Here is a 6,000-nt window from a genome sequence, read left to right on the forward strand (position 1 = left end):
CCATATATAACGTTTAAGTCTGTGTTTCCAATCATTTTCATATCTTGTACCATAGCATTTAAATGTGGCGGGGAAGGAATTTGAGAGCCAAATTGCTTGAGTTCAAGGGTGGTGTGAGCTGAAGTCACAAGTTAGGAAACCCTGGATTACAGAATCCTTTACTGCTACCTTGTCTGAATCTAGCCCAAATGATCTCTGTTTTCAAAGCAAAAAGAAAGACTTCCATTATTATAACACCTTTCCCAACCTCAGGACATCTTAAAGTGCTTTATAGGCAATTGCGTACTAATGTCTAGTCACTGATGTAACATAGGAAACGAGGCAGCCTGTTTCCATACAACAAGGTTTTATAAACAATGAAGTGACAATGATCAGATAATCTGCTTTAGTGATGGGACCACCGGGATGGTCTGATGGCTCTCCGCTTCTTCCTCGAACAAAGGCCCGAACAATCCCCATCCACCACTACTCTCCTCTGTCTGGCTGAACTTGTTCTCACACTGAACAATTTCTCCTTAAACTCCTCTCACTTCCTCCAAATAAAAGGTGTGGCTATGGGTACCCGCATGGGCCCCAGCTATGCCTGTCTCTTTATGGGGTATGTGGAACATTCCTTGTTCCAGTCCTACTCTGGCCCCCTCCCACAACTCTTTCTCCGGTACATCGATGATTACTTCGGTGCTGCTTCATGCTCTTGTCTGGACCTGGAAAAATATATTAATTTTGCCTCCAATTTCCACCCCTCCATCATTTTCACATGGTCCATCTCTGACACTTCCCTTCCCTTCCTTGACCTCTCTGTCTCAATTTCTGGTGATAGACTGTCCACCAATATCCATTACAAGCCTACCGACTCCCACAGCTACCTCGACTACAGCTCCTCACACCCCGCTTCCTGTCAGGACTCCATCCAATTCTCTTAGTTCCTTCGCCTCCATCACATCTGTTCTGATGATGCCACTTTCAAAAACAGTTCCTCTGACATCTCTTCCTTCTTCCTTAACCGAGGTTTTCCACCCATGGTGGTTGTCAGGGCCCTCAACTGTGTCCGGCCCATCTCCCGCGCATCAGCCCTCAAACCTTCCTCTCCCTCCCAGAAACATGATATGGTCCCCCTTGTCCTCACTGATCACCCCACCAGCCTCCACATTCAAAGGATCATCCTCCGCCATTTCCGCCAACTCCAGCATGATGCCACCACTAAACACATCTTCCCTTCACCCTCCCCCCGACGGCATTCCACAGGGATCGTTCCCTCCGGGACACCCTGGTCCACTCCTCCATCACCCCCTACACCTCAAACCCCTCCCACGGCACCTTCCCATGCAACTGCAGAAGGTGCAACACCTGCCCCTTTACTTCCCCTCTCCTCACCGTCCAAGGGCCCAAACACTCCTTTCAAGTGAAGCAGCATTTCACTTGCACTTCTCTCAATTTAGTCTACTGCATTCATTGCTCCCAATGCGGCTTCCTGTACATTGGAGAGACCAAACGCAGACTGGGTGACGGCTTTGCAGAACACCTTCGGTCTGTCCGCAAGCATTACCCAGACCTCCCTGTCGCTGGCCATTTCAACACTCCACCCTGCTCTCATACTCACATGTCCGTCCTTGGCTTGCTGCATTGATCCAGTGAAGCTCAACACAAACTGGAGGAACAGCACCTCATCTTCTGACTAGGCACTTTACAGCCTTTCGGACTGAATATTGAGTTCAACAATTTTAGATCATGAACTCTCTCCTCCATCCCCACCCCCTTTCCGATCCCCCCCCCCCTCCTTTTTTTCCAATAATTTATATAGATTTTTCTTTTCCCACCTATTTCCATTATTTTTAAATATATTTCCATCCATTGTTTTATCTCTACCTTTTAGCCTTTTTCGATTCCTTCACCCCACCCCACCCCCACTAGGGCTATCTGTACCTTGCTTGTCCTGATTTCTATCCTTAATTAGCACATTCTTTAGATACTATCACCACCTTCAACATCTCTTTGTCCTTTTGTCTGTGACATCTTTTGGTTATCTCCACCTATCACTGGCCCTCTATCCAGCTCTACTTGTCCCACCCTCCCCTTAAATCAGCTTATATTTCACCTCTCTTCTATTTTTACTTATTTCTGTTGAAGGGTCATTCGGACTCGAAACGTTAACTGTGTTCCTCTCCGCAGATGCTGCCAGACCTGCTGAATTTTTCCAGGTATTTGTGTTTTTATTTTGGATTTCCAGCATCCGCAGTTTTTTGCTTTTAATCTGCTTTAGTGATACTGATTGCCCAGGGTTTACCCCTCATGGTCCCAGGGAGAACGCCCCTACTCTCCTTCAAGGATTCCATGGGATTTTTGACGTCCATCCCAGGGGAAAGACATCTTTAACATTTTCCTTTTGACAGTGCAACACTGCCCCCGTAGTCCTTTTAAATGTGAAAATATACATGTTGTTATTCTCGTACCATTCTGCCAGGTGAACTGCCTGGATAGGTATATCATCTGTTGTGAACGGTTCATATGACATATCATTAAGTCGAGACTAAAACTGCCTAGCCACTGCCGTCGGAGCTAATGTAAATGATGTAGCAAGGATATGAGATCCTGTATGGATTAGATTTACATTTGTAGTGAAGACAACACCCGGTAGAATCTACATTGACCAAGGTCACTTCGATCGCAATCCCAGTCCTCGGGATGATAATTAGTCTTCAGTTGTGTCGTTATGCACATATATTATATATTTTCTTTGTGTTTTTGAGTTTGAGAACACAGAAGTTATGTACAAAAGGAATTCATGTTCTATCAACTAAATAAAAGTTTCAACTCTCCACACATTGAGTTCAATTAGTTCACGTTTCTTACAAATTGGCAACCCAGCTGGAACCACAATGGAGTTGAACAGGGGAAAGGACTGATCATCCTATTACACTATAAGACTCAACCAGTTAATTATTGTGTACAATCCTTAAAACCTTTCTTGAAGAACGAAAACTGAAAGCGATAGATAAAATAATTATTTGGTTGATAAAATGACGATAATATGTGGCGCCAGGAAAAAGTATAAAAGGCATTAAGACATTGTTGTCTGAACCTCTGACGAATTCAAACAATATTTTATGAGGACACACTTCAGTGTATCCAAAAACAAGTGAGTGATAAAACAGGAAGAAAGGAAAAGTTTTTCCAGCTACTTTTGTTTTTGTTTCAGATTTCCAGCATCCGCAGTATTTTGCTTTTATCTAAGGAAAATGGTTACTTGCCTATACATATTTTCATGCGAGAGGTTCTGAAGAACAACAGATGAATCAGGCGATGTCCGTTGGCAACTAAAGAAAAAAAAGATATTGCTTAAAATAGTGCTGAGGAAAAATGACAAATCTCAGTGCCAAATTGGCAGATATAAGACAGATGAGGCAAACGAACTGATCTTGTCTCGGTCGCAAGTCCAGGCAGGTGAGGGGAGGGGATAAATATTGAGAGTTTGACTTAGGACTTAGTCTTGACAATTCTGACTGTCCTGATTGGAACTGACCTCTGTGCGCCCATCAATATTATTTCCACTCAAACTAGAGCTGTTCTGGCACAAGGGGCTAATCCTGCCATAGTGACGGTTACTTGTAATTAAACATATCTCAAGCCCGACGCGTGTTGGAATTTGGTGTGAGGTGGGACCCATTGTCATATCCGATGGTCTACTTGATGTAAATTATTGGTAGCAATCGTTCAAACATTTCCACGAGGAGTTCCAGGAAGGGGATTTAAAATAAATACTCGTTATGGTTTGCGAAGGAACAATCAGGAGAGCTATACCTGCAATATCCCTGATCATTACCAGCTAGAATGTGATGCAATTTTCGCGGAACTGTTAAGCATCTTGGGAATTGGGAGTTTAAACCCATTGGCTGTGTTCACAAATGATACAGGAAGTGCCTTCAGAATCCATTTGCAAGACTTCATTGAACAAACACATCCCTCTCTAGATGCAGGAAAACCTGTGGCTAATTGCCAAGACTATGAGGTCTATAAACAAATGTTTTTGAGTCAGCTCCAACCATTAATCTTGGGTCCATTGGGGTCACAGTTATTATAACTACCACCAATTGGGCATTTGAGTCACCTTATCCCAAACACAGGTTCCACACCAAATATCCGAGAACACCCATTGTTGTGGAGGGACTTTCTAATCTGGGGCTGCCTCATCCTCAACAAATTAAATGGACGCTGAGAATTTCATGCTACAATTGTGGCAAGCAAGGCCATATGGCTGAAGGATGGCAATGTCATAGAAGAGACCCACTACCACCCTATGCCAAAAAGGCCACCAAAAAATAACCAAGCAGGTCTGGAACAAAGACTCAATAAAATTGTTCCTATAATAATGATGGTAGGAACAACTGGGGTCATGTCAAGAGCCCTGTGGTGGCCATCCAAAATCTGGTGTCTTCTTCACCACCCAATAGGTCTGGACTACAATGAAGGCAACCTGACCTGCAAAGAGGTTGATATTTGAGTTTCAACATGATGGTTATGTAGACCAGGTCTCTGTCATTTTTAAAGTGCACTGGTACAGAGTGGAATTACTGTGAGTTTTGGTGAGAAGGGAGTTCGGTGGGGTGGGGAGGGGTGTGCACTTTTCTTTTTCTTTCTCTATCTTTCTGCAGGAGATCAGGAGTTGAAAAGCTGCACAAAATGGTTGAGTTTTGAAAACATCCAAGAGTGCCATCTCAGGAGAACTGTAAGTTCCTTGGTTGGTGAGAAACTGCTGTTAGGGAGCATCTTCGCATAGCTGAAAATTTAGAAAAATACATTTTTTAAAAGAAGGAGCTACTTAGATTTCAGTGAGAAACACAAACAATAGGGAAGTAAAGTTAAAGTGAAGGTCAGCTAATATAAAGTAGTTTAAGTAAAATAAAGTTAACATAAGGGAAGTAGCTTGAAGCCATGGCAGAACAGATCGGTCATGTGGAATGCGTGTCCTGGAATATGTGGGAAATTCTGGATGCTACCTAGATGACCACATGTGCAGGAAGTGTCACCAGCTGTAGATCCTTGAGCTCCGGGTTTCAGAGCTCAAGCAGCGAATGAAACACTGTGGTGTATCCGCGAGGCAGAGAGCTCCATGGATAACATGTTCAGAGAGTTGGTCACACCCCAGCTTAGAAGCCTGGAGGCAGAGAGAGAATTGGTGATCACCAGGCAGTCCAAGGGAACTAGACAGGTAGTGCAGGAGTCCCCTGGGGTCCCACTCAACAATCAGTTTTCCATTTTGGATGTTGGTGAGGGCGTTGGTTCCTCAGAGGAGTGCAGTCAGAGCCAGGTTTGTGGCACCACAGGTGGCCCTGCTGTACAGAAGGGGAGGAAGGAGAGGGGAAGAGCAGAAATAATAGGGGATTCATTAGTTAGGGGAATAGATAGGCATTTCTTTCATCAGACAGGATGTAGACATGATTCCAGGATGGTATGTTACCTCCCTGGTGCCAAGGCCAAGATGTCACACAGGACATTCTTCTGGAGGAGGGTGATCAGCTAGAGGCTGTGGTGGTCCATGTTGGTACCAATGACTTAGGTAGGAAAAGGGATGAGGTCCTAAAAGCAGATTTTAGGGAGCTAGGCAGGAGATTGAAAAGCAAGATCTCTAAAGTAGTATTCTCAAGGTTATTCCCAGTCCCACGTGCAAGTGCAAATAGGATAATTCAGCAATGAACACATGGCTGGAAAGCTAGTGTAGGAGGTTTTCTGAGGTGTTGGGGCTGGTTCTGGGGAAGGTGGGACCTGTACAATCTGGACAGTCTACACCTGAACAGGACTGGGACAAAAATTCTCGCAAAGAGATTTGCTAGTGCTGTTGGGGAGTGGGGGGGGGGGATTAAACTAGATTGGCAGGGGGCTGGAAACGGGAGATGGAGAATTAGTGAGTGACTCTGAATGACAGAAGCACAGGTTAAAAAGTTCACAGCACAGGAATTTGGCAGTATATGTGAATTCAAGGATTATAGCAAATAAAGACAATGA

Source organism: Cetorhinus maximus, chromosome 4 (genome assembly GCF_964194155.1).
Source record: "Cetorhinus maximus chromosome 4, sCetMax3.hap1.1, whole genome shotgun sequence".
In the NCBI taxonomy this organism is placed as follows: domain Eukaryota; kingdom Metazoa; phylum Chordata; class Chondrichthyes; order Lamniformes; family Cetorhinidae; genus Cetorhinus; species Cetorhinus maximus.